Consider the following 16844-nt stretch of genomic DNA (forward strand, 5'->3'; position numbering starts at 1 on the left):
ATGGATAAGTGGACTGATGGGTAGATGGATGGATGGATTGGTGGGTGGATGGATTGGTGGGTAGTTGGATGAATGCATGGATGGATGATGAATGGAAAAATGAGTGGATGGATGGATAAATGGGTAAGTGGAGTGATGGGTGGATGGATGGATTGGTGGGTAGATGGGATTGATGCGCAGATGGATGAATGGATGGATAGACAATGAATGGAAAAATGGGTGGATGGATGGATGGATGGATGGATGGATGGATAAATGGGTAAGTGGACTGATGGGTAGATGGATGGATGGATGGATTGGTGGGTGGATGGATTGGTGGGTAGATGGATGAATGGATGGATGGATGATGAATGGAAAATGGGTGGATAAATGGACGGAGGAGTGGATGGTGGGTGGATGGAAGGATAGAGTGATGTATAGAAAGATGGATGGATGGATGGATGGATACATGGGCGGATGGATGATAAATGGACTGGTGGGTGGATGGAGAATAAATGAGTGATGGATAGAAAGATGGCTGGATAAATTGAATGGATCCACAGCTGGGTGAGTAGATGGGTGGGTGATGGAAAGGTGAAAGATTCTCAACTTCGTGGCTTGCCGCCCATCCCCTTCCATCCTTCAGGCTGTCTGCTGAGGCTATGCGTAGGTATGCTGTGGCAGGGGCCCCACGGATGAGCTGTGTTATCGTGGGCATGCAAGTCAACCACTCTGTGCCTCCGCTGTCACATGCTTAAAGCAGAGACATCCACAGTGCCTATCTCACGGGACTGTCCTGAAGGCTTTGTGAGGAAGTCTGGGTCCCCACGGCGTAGTGAGAGCTCAGGACAAGATCCCACAACGGAGGGAGTGTGGTATGTCAGTCAAAACGGGGAAGACGGATAACCGTGTGCAAAACCCGAGAACAGTGGGCTGTGCCCACTCACACTGGCGCACAAAATCAACTAAAGAGCCAGCGAGAATGTCGTAGGGGGTTAACACATGGGGCCTGCAAGTGCGACACACAGGAGTTCGCATCATGCCTGCTCCCGGCTTGCGCTTCCCCGGGACCAAGCAACTTCCGTTCGTCAGCTCCCCCAGTCTGTAAAGGACCAAGAGCACCCCTCCGTCCTCGCAGGGGCCAGAGGGAGTGAATGAGGCAGCGCCGGCTAGGACACCGTAGTGATGATATATTTTTATGCATCTACGTGTTAGGACAGCGCGTGCGCTAAGTGGCAACGCTTCTGCCAGATTAATGGCCTCCCTGACTCCTAGAATCGAGTCCTGAGAACGGATCCTTCCATGTCTCCATTTGGAAAGGAAGGCAGGCACGTGTGGGCGGGACTTCTCCTGGGTTCTCCCAGAACGCTAAGCTTTTGCAAAACGTACTGATGCTTTGGATCTGAAAACATTTTTCTCGCAACTACCAATATGACCAGCACCAGACACTTACCAATAATCACCTTCTTTTTTTTTTTTTTTTTTTTTTTTTGCTTCATCATTTCTACAACTTTTGGCGCGCGTCCTGAATTTATTGTAGCCAAGAGTTTCCATGCGAATCTCGGAGACAACCGTCTTCCCATCCTGTCACCGCTGCCACGGCAAACACAACTGCAGCCTCTGATGGGGCCGTTTCCGTTTAGAACGAGAAACGTCCCTTTGCCGCTCAGATTTTTAGACAAGGTCTACGATCCTTTGTCTTTTTCTAACATAAGGTTTTCAGAGAGGACTGTAAATTCTTATCTTCTTAGCCAGCGTGCCTGGATAAACGTACGCCCTGTGACTTAATGAGATAACCCTGCCCTCTTAATTCAACAAGCTTCTCTCATGTAAGGTCACAAACATCTTTTTTTTTTTTTTTTGTCCTAACTTTGTTCCTTGGTGAAGTGAAAACGTTCAAAATAACAGTCGCTGGCCCACGTGGAGAATGTACACCGTAGTCGTTAACGACATTCTACGTGCATGAAGATGCTTATCACGCTGGCCACATACAGTAGGCTTCCTGTTATTGTATCTTGGTGGGCTTTTTAAAATTTTGGTCTAAAAAATAAATAAATAAATGTTTGATCTATTTAAATTTTTCTATATTTAGATTCCTTTAGTTAATAGTGTATTATTAGTTTCAGAAGTAGAGGTCAGTGATTCATCAGTTGCATAGAACCCAGTCTCATTGCATCCCGTGCCTTCCTTCATGCCCATCGCCCGGTTGCCCCATCCCCCACCCACCCCCATCTTCACTTTTCTAATCGGGTCCCAGTGATGAGATGCTCAAATCTGACTGCAAGCTGGTGAAGCCTGAGTCTAGACCATGCTCTTAGCTAGGACTCCCCAACCCAGGGGGTCTTCCCACCTTCTCCCACACCCGGTGACATTAGGGGAAACTCATTAGGGTCATGACATGTCTGGCACCACTCAGGATTCTCCACGTTTAGGCCTCCCGGGGGGTCTTGTAGGGCACATCCCAAAACATGGGGGCCGGGCTGGCTACGTCAGGACTCCTTTCCTCCCCGCGCCTGGGCGCTCAGCCCCTGACAAATCCCCCAGGCTCAGCCCCTGACAAATCCCCCAGGTGACCACTGAGGCAGCCACTTCATGACCACGTCACCTGCTGCCTTCCATGAGCCATGCTCCACATCAAGGAAGCCCCCTTTCCAAAGGGAACATGATGCCCCCACCCAGCCCCTCCCAGCACTGGATCCTTGTGTTGGGAATGGGTGTAGATACAGAAAGTAGCTCTTAGCCCAGCTTTTCCCATATTTTCCTTCTCTGGATTAAAAGTAAAATGAATGCATTCTAAGCAGAAGCGTTAGTTTTTTTTTTTTCCTCACCCAATTATAATTGCACTTGTTATGTGTTTCCGTCCTGTTCTGGGTCGCGTTGAGGGCCTGCTTTGCGTCTAATGGGGGGGATGTGTCCCCTAGAGGGGCAGCTCAGAAATCAGGCACTCGCCCCGTGAAAACTGAGGGCAGTGGGCCTGCGCGGTTCTGTAGGCCCAGAGGTGAGGGGCTTCCTGAACCCTCCTGAGATACGGGGGAAACCTGACCTCATTTAGGAAGATGACCTCAGAAGAGCTCTGGTGTTAAATTCAAAACCAAGTGTCTGCCGTTGCTTTTTCATCCTGGTTGTTTTAATAGAAACAACACCCTTTCACACCTATCAGAAGCACTCGGGAGGTGTCTCATTCTGCAAAGCACGCAGAGACTAGACGATGCCAGCCTCATGTGATCAACGCCTTCCTGCCCTGGCCCGTCTGCAGGGACACTGAACCCTCTCTCTGCGTGTCCCAAGCGCTACCGTGCTGGCGGGCACGGTTGCCACACTTGTGTTACCACAATGACACAAAGATCTGTACCTACGCCGTGCGGTTTCAAAAATATTTTATTTTCTGGAATAGCCATAATGTCTCAGCTTTGTCTTTGTGGCCTCCCTCCGCGTGGGGAGGCGGAAGCTATGACAGGACGACACGGAGGCGCCATACATCACACCTGCGAGACAGAACGATGGTAGCGTTAGAGGAGAGTGTATAAAATGCTCACCAGGGTGCATACGGACAGGATGGGGGGTGGGGTGGGCGTTGCCGGGTTGCACACCGCCGAGTACATTCATGGAGACGCGTACACGCCCCGCGTGGCAGGGCCCACCTGAATTGTCATCTGGTTTCCCTCGGGTTTTCAACCAAGCAGAGGAAAACGACCTCAAAGTCCTTCGTGGCTGCCAGACGGAGGGCAATGCAACGTTTGCCACATGATGCCATTTAGAAAGTGCCTGATGCATTGTAGAGAGTCCAAATGTAACTAACGCTAGGCGTGTTTCTAGAATTTTCCACAACTCTCTTCTTCTTCCATGTGCAAAATCTCCAGTCTGTGTCTTACGGGGTCATTCGGTTTCTTCCAGAGCGCGGTTCCTTCTCCTTGCAACAGACTGACAAAGATATCTGGGATATCTTGGCAACAAGGGGGATGGGGAGTTCCTTGTGTCTCTTCCTTTGAGCATTTGCTCTGCACACAGGAGGAGGCCAGAAAGCACTGGGGGCGGTTCATGTACTTTTTTTTTTTTTTTTTTTTTTTACAGCATGGATTGCTTCTGAGATGAAGTGTGTCAGGCCCCAGTTGCACCTACCTTACCGATGGTATGATCTGAAGCTGATTGTCCTCTGGACGTCTCTAGCCGGGAATAAGAGGAGACACTTCCGATGGGCTGCCCTACGGGCGTTGGAGCCCCTGTGAGTTACGACTATGCACAAGGGGAAGGCTGATGAGAACTTCACAACAGAGTGGGCCAGGCGGGCGGGCAGGGATGGCTGGATGGGACCACTGGGGTGTGTGGAGGTTACAGATGCCAGCATGGCCCCGGAGGAGACACTGCCCATGAGTCCTGACCGCCTGGTAATGGCTTGGCAAGATGAGTGACAGGGGGGTGGCCTTCACCCTCACTGGTGGTCACCCCACCCTTCACCCCCACAACGCAGCTGGGATGGCATGCTGGTTGGCAGTCTCCAGAAAAGGGCTGAGCAGTGACCTCCAGGGATCCACCCCTCTACATTGGAGTCCTGGCCTGCCGGTGGCCCACGATGGAGATGTTCTCATAACCTCTTGACTTGTACCTGGAGAACAGGTGAACAAAGGCTCCACAGCCACCGGAGCTCTCCGTCCCTTCAGGGGCCCTAAACAGGCAGAAAGAGAAAGAAAGAAAACAAATGTGTAAGAGGAAAAACAGGTGAGCAGTCTTCACGGCTACTGAGAAGCCACTTCACCCAGTGTCCACATCTTGGTTCCTAATGCAAGCTCAAATCAAAGAAACCGGGGCTCCCTGGAGAACTGGCTAGCTCCAGGACTCACACTTGAAAGACGAAGGATGTGCCTGGAGCATCTTGTAGTCCTAGAAAGCGAGGAGACGCTCAAAACCCAAAATGTTTGGGGACATGTCAAAGGGACGCAGAAGCCACCCCGAAAGAGATGCCCAATGGCCAACACTGCGACACTTTGAGAATAAAAATGAAATGCCATTGGGTTGTCACCCAACAGGTAAAATAAATATCCACAGGAGCCCATACCGATGCACCTGCATGATTGCATCATACCAACAAATGAGGGAGAAGAGACAAATGTCCCGCGCGGAAGAATTCCAAATAACTGACGTAGGGCCTCCACCCTCAAGAAGGTAAACTCCTAATCCTTAAGTGTGGGCTGTACACAGTGACTTCCTTCCAAAAGGTATGGGAAGAGGAGGAGAAATTGGACCAATAGAACCTCAGCCAGATGATGACGATCAATACCCACAGCGGTAAGTCATGCTGACAGTAGGTACCTTTGATAAAATGTGCCCAGAATGGCATTTCATTTCTGTGGTCCTCCCCTCAGAAACCAATCACCCCAGTCTGCTCATGGCCAAAACCTCAGACAAATCCCCATAGAAGACATCCTTAAAAAAAAAAAAAAAAAAAAAAGAAGAAGCCTGACCAGTCCTGCTCAAAGCTGTGAAGGTCATCAAGAACAAAGAATATGAAAAAAAAATAAAAAAAATAAAAAAAAGAACAAGGAATATGAGGAATTCCTCAAGAAATTGTCGAAGAAGCATCACAGCCGAGAGGAACCTAAGGAGACATGACAACTAATGAAATATGGCGTCCTGGATGGGTCCCGGGGCAGGTCAAGGGCACTAGGTTAGAAGTAGTGACACCCAAATAGAAGTCTGGGATTTACCTTCACAAAAAAGGCAGGAGGGGGCTTGACATGCGCCTTCATAAATAGAATTTTCCGTTCTTGGATTGTTTCTATTCTGCATATGGTTGGACCAAGTGGAACCAAGATCTGGCCATCTGGGCCATCTCAAGCCTTAGGAGACATTCCGTGTAGCCTAGTGGGGCACTCCCAGTCCCTGCTAATCTCTTTTTTGGGGTTCCCACCCCAAAAAGCAACCATCCATCAAAGAAGCAGATCCTCTGGTCATGTGTAAACCCACTCACGTTGTATGGGCCCGTCCCCCAGCCAGGAATATCACATGTAGAGAACAACCACATGTAGAGGTGGTTGATAATGTTCTCTGAGGTCACTTGGCCAGACAGGCAGCTGCCCACCCCCGTGCCTCTCATGCCCATTGACCCCGAGCCCCTCCACTTTGGACAGAAAGTGGCGCAAAGTTTTTCCCAGATAGGATGTTCTGAACCTGTAGGACCAAGCCGGACCCAGGGCCTGGGGGCTCCCAAGTGGGGCATGACGATGAGGTCTCACTGGCTTCCGGACCACGACGTGTGGAGCAGAAACTACTGCAGCGCCTCCCAACCCGGGCACAGCATGCGTGTCTCTGCGTGCGTGTGCACGCTCTCTCTCGACCTGGAAGGCCCTCTGGAGGACCGCTTTTTGCCCTTCAGGGCTCCACCGGGGGTCATGTCCTCTGAGAAACCTCGCCGCCACTTCCCGCCCCGGCCCTACTTGGGTTCCAACTCCATGTTTCTGTAGCACAGAGACTGAGCGGTCTGTCTACCAGGTGTTTCATGGCAGCCTGCCCAGACTTCTGTTCCAGCGTGGATCAAAATGTACCGCTATTATCAAATAACCTTGCCGTCTCCCCAACCGGGAATTTACACTCAGGGAATATGAGCCACATCTGGCAGATATTGCGGCTCCTGGACCAGGGAAGGAGGTCAGCAAAGGTTTTAAGTGACTGCTATAGGCTGAATTGTGTCCCCCTCAAAAAGTCACGTATTGAAGCCCTCACCCCCAGGACCTCAGAATGGGACTCTGTTGGGATATAGGGGGCTTTAAAGAGGGGATTAAGGCAAAATGAGGCCACTGGGGATAGATCCTAATCTGATAGGACTGGGGTCCTTATAAGAAGAGGGGATGAGGACATGGAGATGCACAGAGGGACGACCACGTGAGGACACGAGGAGGAGACGGTGTCTACATGACCAGGAGAGGGGCCTCGGTGGTGACCACAAGCCACGTGAGGAGTGGCACTGGAATCAATTAAAATTCAGCACAATTTAAAACCCCGGGGCGCTCGGTGGGTGTAGCCACCTCCAAGTGCTTGGTAGCCGCTGCGGCTGCGGGCTACAGTATCAGCCAGAGCAGGTCTAGAGTTCTCACCCGTCCTGTTCTTGGTTGGATTCCTCTCCTCTGACCCTCAAGGAAGCCCTGTGAATAGCTGGTCCCCTCCCAGCTGTCCCCAGAAGAAGGCCCTGGGATGGTTGCGCCATCCTGAAATGACGGCAGCAAGGGGCAAGCACGGATCCTCTTCCAGAACTTCCGTAAGGGACCCGGCTGCCCGCACCTTGACTTTATTCCCGTTACCTCCTTGTCTCAACGGCACCTCTCAGAATCGGGGCAGCCTCTCAAATTGGGGCAAGATCCTCCTCCTGAGAACATCTGAGTTGCATACGGGCAGGGGGCTCCTCTCAGCCCCCTCACCACCCGCCCCCCCCCCCCCCGCCCCGGGTGTGCCGATTCCAGTCTGGAAGCCACGGACCGCAGCAGCGACGAGACACGGTTTCCACTGAGCTAAACACTGGAGCAGGGGCCCCACTGCCCAATTCCCAGTTCTACCGTTTCCTCCAAACTGGGTGTTTCGTTGATTTCTTGATAAATTATCTCAGTGCAGTATTGCATAGGGACCCAGAGGCCTCAGATAACCGTCGGACCAAGGAGATAAGCGCGGTTCACGTGCTGCCATCCCTCTGACGTGCACACGAGTTTTGTTTTGTCTTTGTCCAAACACGCGAACAACAGGGTTCAAGACACGCGCACACACATGCACACACACGCACACACACTGCCCCTGGGTGACAATGACGGGTGATCCCGCGCAAAATGAAGCTTTGGTCAAAGGCCGGCCCCGCCCCGCCTTACCCGGTGAGCCCGCCACCTGGGATCGACAGACAAGCCATCACTCCGGAACGCAACTAATGACTAAACGGGGCACCCCAGATGATTTCTAGGTTAGTATCTGGACCTCCCTCGTTTTTGCTTTGTTCGGAGACAGAGACGCGGTTGGCTGAAGTTCCCTCCACTGGGGATGCCGCCAGGAGTGGGGAAATGTAGGCTTCAAAACAGGTCACCCGGCTCGGAGAGGAAGCAGCTTCTCTTTATAGCACGCTGGACTAAATAAAACCCCGAGTGCTGGAGACGCGGCCTAGGGGACTTTTTTATTCCAGGAGAAGAATAATTATTTCCTAAATATAATTCCTTTGGTATAAGACAGCCCCTCCTCATGGCTCTGCACCCTAGAAACGCAACGATATGACAAAAAGAGAAAGAACCCCCGGACAGAGGAAAACCTCAAACCGCTAATTCCTGTTTTGCACAGTGACATGTGAGCTTCTCCAGAGCATTAGGATCCGGGGCTCTGCCTAAAGAAAAGAAAAAAAAAAAAAAAAGAAGCAGAAAATTAAAACAAAATAAATCAACACAAAGGAAAGTGTGTAGGGTCGGTCGGTTCTGCAAGAAGGCGATGTGTGTGTTTCTTGGAATCACGGTGCCACGCAAATCCGCAATAATGACCAAATCGTTTACAGGGACATGGCATTAGGGTCATGATACCGGAGAAATGTGTCACCGATGCATGGTGGGGGGCGGGGGAAGAAATAGGAATCTCAGCAAAGGATGAGCGCGGATTTGCCAGTACTCGGTGCGTCAAGAGACGGGCACGCACTAGAATGCACGTGGCCGCGTACCCGGACACGTCTGTTCGTGGGCTTGGACAAATCCCGAGGGTGTGCAGCTCGTACCTGCACCCGGGAAGGGCAGCCGGTCCCGGGTGGACAGAAATCACAATGAGAGAGGTGCATGCGCACGTGTGTGTTTTGCTCAGCCCACCTGCGTGCAGCTGTGTGGGCCCACACGGAATTTCTCGCAGATGAACCGCACACGAGCAAACACAAATCCCCCAGCGTGCTCAGGGCGTGTCTCCGAGTTCTCAGACGGAAGCTTGTGTGCCAATTTGTTACCACTTTGTGCCGGTTTGTTACTACTCGGCGCCAGTTAGTGGCCACTCTGTGTCAGTTTGTTACCACCCTGTTCCCCGCAGCAAAAGTCTACACTCACACCGCCTTTCTAAGCACCGCATTGGGAAGGATTCAGTGCCACACGTCCACCTGTGTGCCCCCCCATCTTCCCCACGCTACGACGCACTTGATTTTTCCTGTCGTGCTTGTTGTCTCCGAATTTTTCTGCTTCACCGTCAAGGGCGGCTGAGCGTCCCGACACGGTCATCCTGTTGAGACTCGCTCCGTGGGGCAGCGGCACTCAGGGCGGCGGCGGTGCACGTCTTCTGGGAGTGATGCTCCACGATCGCCTCCGGGCTCAGGCCCATCGCCACGCATTGGGTCCCACGGGGGCAAAGGTGCACGGAACGCCAGGTTGAGTCTGGCCCGAGGGTGGGTGACACACAGGGGGGGCCCTGGCCGCAGGCCCTCGGGTCTCCACGGTCACAGCTCCCACCGCGGCGCTCCTACCCGCGCGGGGACAACCAGCTGACGGCTCACCCCAGGGCTCGCGTGAGAGTCGCGGCCAACAGTCAGGGCCACGGGAGGCGCCCAGCCCGCCGCGGCGCTCGCTCCCAGCCCCCACTCAGAGGGAAAGTGTGAATGGAGAGAATGTAGGGAACAACCGGCCTGCGCACAAGTGTGGCTGACCTTTCCCTTCGGGGCCGCCCGCAGATTCAAAGCAGCCCGGTATTTTTGGAAGCCTTTTGGAACGGCCTCCCCGCCCTGCCCAGCCCTCCCCTTACGCTCACACTATTTTGAGCTTAAAAGCCACATTTATTAAATTGGCTCGCAAACTCCTTCCCCTCCCGGACTTGGCTCCGACCAACGAGGCTGAGGTTTTTCCAAAGCTCCTGGCGTCCGCCCGGAAGGCACCGCGTGCGTGTGGGGGCCTCAGCAGGGCTGGCGTGGCTTGAAAGATGCCACCGCACGTGGCAGAGACGGGGAGCACGGGCGCCGGCGAGTCCCCGTGGGGACGGACGGACCCCCTGTCTGCAAGTCCCCTCCAGGCGTGTGTCTCGTTGCACGGGATGGTTTTGCTCGTTGCAAGCCTTGACGCATTCCCGCTCCTGCCGCCGGGGCCTCGGGGATGGGCAAGATGGGCAGCCGCGGGCTCCCTGGCACCTCCCGCCTCCCGTGCCCGACGGCACCCTTCCACGTTCACGTACACGTCCACGCGCTGTCGCACGTTCCCCTTGCAGCTCCGCGTGACCCACACGACCCATCTGGGCTGGCTGCCCCCCTCGGCCCGCACCTTCGTGCTGGCCATCACCCTCCCGCCCCCCACTTTCTAAGAGGCACCTGCAACCCAGCCCCCGAAACGTGAGCATCTGGGCCGCAGCGCTAGGCGCGAGAAGACACGAGTGAGAGCTGTCCACCTCCCCCGACCGAGTGGCATTCCTTTTTATTTCTCCTCTTTTTAACTCAAAAGAGGTTTGGAAGCAAAGATCAGACGTCCTGGGTGTTCTTAATCGCCCAACGTCACTTCTGTTGAATGCTAAAACGTTTGCTTCTGCCAAGGAGTCCTGTGTCTCGGGGACGTGCACCCGGGATGCGTGGGCCGCGGGCTTCGGGGACTAAGAGCTGGGATGCACGCTCTCTTGTTCGCCCCCGAGCGCCCCCTGCCCCGGGTGACGCCCCAGCCAACGGCCCCACAAGCGAGCACCGCCTGGCCACGTGTGGGGCAGCCTGGGCCCGACCTTTGAATGGTAACACTGAGGACGTTCTCTCCGCCGAAGGACAGCCAGCCGCTCTGCTGGCGTCACGCACGCCCTCTCCTGCATTCCCGGTGTCCTGCTTCCCTTCCTCTGATCTCCACAAGCGCATGGAATCTCTTCCTTCCTATTAATGATCCTTCCCAAGAAGTGGCGGATCGCAGGACGCCCCTCTTTGCCCCGTTGCAGACCCTCCAGGGCAGCAAGGCCGCAGGAGCCACACGACAGGTGTCCCGGGAACCGTCCGTCAACGACACAGGATCCAAAGTCCATCCACTCAGCGCTCATAAACCCATTCTCAGGTTCAAAAACATAAAGCATTAAGACAACATTGCTCTAAAACAATTTTTTTTTCCCCTGGCACCAGGACCATGACCGCCAGGTTCCCAAATGTGGCTACACTCTTGAATTCATTGGCTTTTTTTTTTTTTTCCTATTTGTTATCAGTTTTAGCAATGAGATTCGGGTTTAGCAACTGCACAATAACCCCATCCTGGATCAATATTAATGGAGAAATGGATGCAAAGTTGTGTGTTTCTTCCCACTGAGACCTGGACGTGCACTACTTAGAAATATAGTAAGCAGTTATTTTGTCATCTATAAAAAAATTTAAAAGACAAATATTATTGCTGAACCCAAATGAGCAGCTTCCAGATCCTGGCTGCGCTCCTGAATTCATTCTTATTTTTCCCCATTCGTAGGCTGGTTATCAATATTAATGAAGAAACGGGTGAAAACCTGTATATTTTTTGCCGCTGAGACCTGGTGGGGAACTACTGACAAATATGTAGTAAGTAGTTGTTTTGTCACCCATTAAAAAAACTTAAAAGATATATATTATTGCTAAACCCGAATAAGCAGCTTCCAAATCCTGGCCGCACTCCTGAATTCATTCTTTTTCCCCCCGTTTGTACGTTGGTTATCAATATTAACAAAGAAATGGGTAAAAAGTTTATTTTTTTCCACTGAAACCCATGTCTGGACTGCTTAGAAATGTACAGTATTTTGTCATCTACCAAAAAAAAAAAAAAAAACTTAAAAGAGAAATGTTTTTGCTAAACCCAAATAAGCAGCTTACAAAACGTGGCCACACTCCTGAATTCATTCTTTTTCTCCCCATTCGTATGCTGGTTATCAATATTAATGAAGAAATGGGTGCAAAGTTGTATATTTCTTCCCACTGAGACCTGAGTGTGCACTTCTTGGAAATATATACCAAGTAGTTACTTTGTCATCCATAAAAAAAAATAACTTAATAGAGAAATATTGCTAAACCCGAATAAGCAGCTCCCAAATCCTGGCTGTACTCCTGAATTCATTCTTTTTTCTCCCAATTGTATGTTGGTTATCAATATTATTTTAAAAAATGGGTGAAAAGTTGTTTATTTTTTCCCCCCGAAACCTACGTCTGCACTACTTAGAAATATATAGTGAGTGGTTATTGTGTCATCCATTAAAAAAAAAAACAACTTAAAACAGAAATATTATTGTTAAACCCAAATAAGCAGCTTAAAAAAAGTGGCCACACTATTGAATTCATTCTTTTCCCCCCCCATTTGTATGCTGGTCATCAATATTAATGAAGAAATTGGTGCAAACTTGTCTATTTTTTCCAGTAAAACCTGCGTGTGCACTACTTAGAAATATACAGTATTTTGTCACCCGTAAAAAAAAGTTAAAACAGAAATATTATTGTTAAATGTGAATAATCAGCTTCCAAATTGGGGCCACCCTCCTGAATTCCATCTTTTCCCCCCCATTCCTATGCTGGTTATCCATATTAATGAAGAAATCGGTGCAACGTTGTTTATTTTTCCCCACTGAGGCCTGGGTGTGCACACTTAGAAATATATGGTAAGTGGTTGTTTGTATCCCATTAAAAAAACCACTTAACAGAGAAACAGTGGCTGACAACAGAAACACAATGTAAAACTTTGGGGAGAGGCCCCGGATGTGAGATTTTGTTTACACACGCAGGTACACACCCCTTGCACACGGCCGTGCGTGCGTGCGTGCACTCAGCGGCCTGGAGACGATCGCCGATTTTCTGGCGATCCCGGGCAAGTTACATAACCTCGTGGTGTGGCCTCACGTTCCCGCTCCGTGTCCTCGGGATCATGAGTGTACCCGGTTGCCGCGAGGACCGCAGGCCGCCGTGGGAAGCACACCCTTTCCGCCTCACGTCCTGTACGCGAGGGCCTCGCTCTGAAATATGAGGTATCGTGGTTATTTATGGGAAACCGGGCTTTGTTTTTTAGGGTTTTTTTTTTTTTTTTTGGTTATAATTTTATTTCTTTGGCAGTGGTGCAAGCCACCGTGTGTCTGCTTGCCCGTTAGAAAATGAGGAAGGTGAGAGATTGTAGATATTTCTGTCTTGACACGCTGTTTAGGCTTTTCCCGGATCATCCTTCTGCGTGGATTCGGGCTTTATGTTACAGGACCCAAGACGGATTTTTAAGGGATGTGAAGTGTTTTTTGAAACAAATGAAATTTCCTTGTGTTTTTGTTTTTTAGGCTCGAGATAACCCACGGGGTCAGCACGATCTAGAGGCTCACCGGGGGGCCGGTGGATCCGAATGAGCCCTGACGGACGCGACGGGGAACCGGGCACTAATTGCACAGAAGCAGACAGAGGGCTGACGTGTGAAAGAAATGCGCCCCGTCTCCGGCCCGGAAGCTCTGGGTGCAAATCCGTCATTGACCGGGGATGACCCTGCACTTCCCAGCCGTGTGACCTTGGCCAGGAAACCACCTCCACCTGCCTTGGTTTCCAGAGCGGAGTCGGGGATGCTTGCAACACCGTGGCCTCTTCCCAGGACGGTGACATAGACCCAGAGGGCCACCCCCTGCAAAGGGCGTTTGCAGACCCCAGAGGGGCTCTGTGGAATGTGAATTATTCTGATCCCTTTGGCCTGTAGGGCTCCGGTTGGTGTATCCCGGGCTCCTCGGGGGTCCGTGTAGGGTGGGGACTCCCGTTCCTGTAGCAGGAGCCTCCGGTACCACGTGTGCCTCTGCCATTTGAATTGTGCTGTGTTCTCAGGCAGTGATGACCCTGCCAGCACATGTCCTCATGACTCTCACGTGGGGACATTTTGCTCAATAGTCGTTCACGGCGCCCCCTGTGCGGCCGGGGAGCCCCTCGTGGACGGGGACGCGTTCTCCGGGAAACCGAATCAACACGACTCTGTTGCGATGGACATGGCGTGTGAGGAAAACCCTCCCGGGGAGGGGCAGGGTGCACGGACCTCGGGAGTCACCGGATGTCAGCAGAGCGTCAACTCCTGCGTGTGCAGCAGGCGTCGCATCATTCGCCGCGTGGACCTGGAGGCTGCCACTTATATAATTTTTGACTATTTTCATTGTAACTGTGTTTTCTCGTCCCTCCGAGACGTGCCCTGGGAGTGACCCAGCTCCCCCTGCACCACACACACACAGACACACACACGGAGACACACACACACACCACAATTTCCTCTCGGGGAGGCTCACCCGAGACCCACGCCATGTCGTGTTGGTCGCCTTGCTTTCCCCGACTGACTAGCCCACAGGGTGTGTGTCTGTGTGCATGTGTGTGTGTGTGTGTTGGGTATAATTTTGGATCTCGATTCACGTGCTGTGCGTGGGATGCAGACGCGTGGAGCTCCGGTGGCCTTTCCTCCTCTGCGGGAGCCATTCCAAGGCCCCCGCATTCTGGGAGGTGGTCCTCCAGCGTCTACGCTCCGCTTGCTGCCTAATCTCACCTGGTGCCTGGGGCACGGGGCTGCCTCCCAAAGCTCTCACAGATAGCTGTGCACCGTTACCACGGCGTTGTTTGGGACGGAGTTGGTGTTTGGAGAGTGGAGCTGGAGGGGTGTGTGTGTGTGTGTGTGTGTGTGGTGTGCGTGGGGTCCCTGGGGAGATTTTGGGTTCGGGGCAGGGCCTTGTAGACATGCACCCTGTATCTCGGAGGAGCTCTATCTGGGCAGCTCCCCAGAATCCCCGAATAATGCACTTGCACCAGTGGCAGCGTTAGGGGTGTGTGTGCAGGGGGCTCTGCAAACCTTTCTGCGCTTTCTCAAATCCCTTTCCTCATGTTGGAAATGGGCCTTCCAGCCTCTTCCTCCTCCTCCTCCCCGGCGTCCTCCCGCACTGGATCCTGGAAACAAGCCCTCCCGTGTTGCAAAATCACTCAGCGTCTGCACACCCGCGGTAACTACAGGAGAAACACCACCACACTGGCGCCAGCCCCAATCCTACCCGCCCCACACACGCCGCATCAGACAGTCTGGTCCCCGCTTTGGGCTTCGCAAGGTTCCCGGGGACAAGGAGTCTCTGCGTTTTTCCGCTCTCCTTAACCCTCAAGCGGCTGGAAGTGGTGGAGGGGAAAAAGCATGAGGGGAATGCGTGGCACAGGGCAGGCTTTGCAAGGTCCCCCTCCCCGGGGGGCGTGTGAGGTGCAGGCAGCCCGTGCAGCAGAGGGGGACCCACACCCCCTGCTCGCCCTGATTCCCCGGGAAGGCACCCCAGTCTCTGCAGACGCATGCATCGGCAGCCGGTTGAAACGCGCTGTTTTTCCTCGCAGGTCCTCTGTGCACACCCGCGTTCCAAGGGAGGCATTTTTTTTTTTTCTTTTTTCTCTCTCTCTCTAGCTAACAAGCTATTTATTTAAGTCACAAACTTGCTCGGGCGCGCTTGGTGGAGGGCGAAGCTTCGCGTTGGTCCCATTGGTGTCTGTCGTGTGTGTGTGTGTGGGGGGGGGGGAGGTAGGCAGGGGTGCGGGGACTCCAAAGCAAGCCCCCTTCCTGAGCTGCGCACCCCCCTCGTGGGGGGCCTCCTCGGTGGGGCGCACCCACCTCCCCACCGATCTGTGCAGTGTTGTTTGCAATCGCAGCTCTCGCCGCGCAGGGCTGCCCGGGGTGGGGGGGAAACTGAGCGCCCGGGTCCCCGCGCCCTCGGGCGAGGCCCCGGCACCGGGCAGCGCGCGCGGCGCAGGTGTGGCCCCGCGGCTGGAGCGCCCGCGCGCCCTCGGACCCCAGGCGCGGGCGGCGCCTGCCCGGGAGGGAGTCGGGGCGCAGCGCCCACCCGGGGCCGGTCCCGCAGCGCGCTCGGCGCCCCGGCGAAGTTGCGGCTCCCCGCCCGCGCGCACTCACCGGCTCTCGGCGCTCCGATCCTGAAGGTCACGGCCCGGCGGCGGCGCTGGAGGTGGCGGTGGCGGTGGTGGCGGAGCTGCAGGCGGCGGCGGGCGCGCGGCGGGGCCCGGGGCGGGGGGCGCGCGGCCCCCATGCCCGGCGCGGCGGCGGCCCTCGGGGCGGGGCGCCCTCAGCGCGGCGGGGCCCGGGCGCCGCGGGGCTCAGATGCCGTGGTCGCAGTCCACATCGCGGCAGATGTACCAGAGGATCACGTAGAGGATGAGCAGGATGGCGAAGATGAACAGAGCCACCAGGATCGCCTTGGTCACCGGCGAGATGAGCGACTGCATGGCCCCGGCGGGGCGCGCGGGCGGGCGGGGGGCGCGCGGGGGCGCGGGGCGCGGCGCTCACGACCCCCGAGCGCGCCCGGAGCCCCGCGCCGGCCCCGCGCCGCATCCGCAGTGCTCCGTGCCGGGGACGGGCGCCCGCGCTCGGCCGCGCTGCTGGCTCACCGGGCCCGGCGGCCGCGGGGCTGGGCGGGCGGCGCGGGGGGCGCGGGCGGCGGGCGGGCGGGGGCGGCGGCCATGGGCGAGGACGCGGGCGCGGGCGGGGAGCGGGAGGCGGCGCGCCCGACAAGTCCCCGCGAACTTGGGCGGCGGCGAGGCGGCGGGCGCGCGGTGACAGGTGGAAGCCCGGCCCCGCGGGGCGCAGCGCGCGGCCGAACGCGGGCGGCGGGGGGCGCGGGGGCGAGCGCAAGGCGGGGGTGGAGCGCTGCGGCTGCGGGGCTCCTGCGCGCGACCCCTGCGCCCCAGGCCGCCCCGGGGGGCGCACGGCAGGCTGCAGGGGGGCCCCCCGCGTCCGTCTCTGCGCGCCACCCACCCCTCCCGGGGGTCCCCTTCTGGCCCTTTTGCGGAGCCCCCTCCCCTGCCGCCGCCGCTGGCACGCTGCGCTGCGCTCAGACGAATGGCGAGGTTGGAGGGCGGCTGCAGGGAAGGCGCCCCCTTCCTTCTTCTTCCTGGGGAGGGGGCTGCGGGATTGCGTCCAAGCAGCTGCTTGGCGATG

The 16844-nt window shown here is 54.9% G+C and overlaps 1 long non-coding RNA gene across 1 annotated transcript; it reads right to left on the reverse strand.

The window, feature by feature from the left end:
* Positions 1–3339: 3339 nt before the first annotated feature.
* On the reverse strand, positions 3340–16293 carry LOC140629120 (uncharacterized). The gene is made up of 2 exons (XR_012026983.1): positions 15804–16293; positions 3340–4642 (listed from the first exon to the last, which is right to left on the reverse strand). It is a non-coding gene; the product is annotated as an uncharacterized lncRNA (long non-coding RNA).
* Between the last annotated feature and the right edge of the window lie 551 nt (positions 16294–16844).

This window comes from Canis lupus, chromosome Y, assembly GCF_048164855.1.
Source record: "Canis lupus baileyi chromosome Y, mCanLup2.hap1, whole genome shotgun sequence".
Taxonomy (NCBI): Eukaryota; Metazoa; Chordata; class Mammalia; order Carnivora; family Canidae; genus Canis; species Canis lupus.